General features: G+C 33.2%; 1 protein-coding gene across 1 annotated transcript in view; it reads right to left on the minus strand.

The window, feature by feature from the left end:
• Positions 1 to 618, minus strand: part of LOC107727500 (rho-associated protein kinase 1-like) — a 36,272-nt gene that overhangs the window by 13,782 nt on the left and 21,872 nt on the right. The gene's annotated exons all lie outside the window — the stretch shown is intronic.

The raw sequence follows: 618 nt of genomic DNA on the forward strand, positions 1-618 counted from the left end.
GGGGGGGGGGGGTCAAAATGAAAACAAAAAGAAAATTAAAGCTAAATTTGCTGTTGGTGACAGCGATTGCATGTTTTTTTGCCAAGAAAACCAATATGTTCACCTGAAATTGCTTTGAGAGAAACACATTACATTAAGACATGTGCATCTGGTAACTGTGGTACAAGAGGAATAATTGACTCTGGATGACTCAATCACAGTAAATGAACCTCTGTGTGTTTGGAATTAGCTGTTTTTAATGAAGAAAATGAGGTTGATAGCGATTCCATCATTAAATACAAGCTTACCAAGTCTGGTTACTTGCAAATTTGTTGTTCTCAAGAAAGATTAGTGACCAGCTGGGCATCAATCAACAGATTTCTATGCTAATTTTGTGGCATTGCATTAAAAATGCTGGATGGAAACATCAAGAATCTACTAAATGTGCATTTAAAAAGAAAACAAAAATGCTCACTTTAGGCGGATAGAGTTTTGCACATTAACTATTATAGAAACACATTTAATTAATGCATTTTTTTTATTGCACATCAATAAAGTCACAACTTAAACAAGTGGCATGACTAAAACATTTAATCAGATAAAAAAAAAAAAAAAAAAATAGCTTCATGCAGCATCTCA

This window comes from Sinocyclocheilus rhinocerous, unplaced genomic scaffold (assembly GCF_001515625.1).
Source record: "Sinocyclocheilus rhinocerous isolate Xijiao unplaced genomic scaffold, SAMN03320098_v1.1 scaffold306, whole genome shotgun sequence".
NCBI lineage: Eukaryota > Metazoa > Chordata > Actinopteri > Cypriniformes > Cyprinidae > Sinocyclocheilus > Sinocyclocheilus rhinocerous.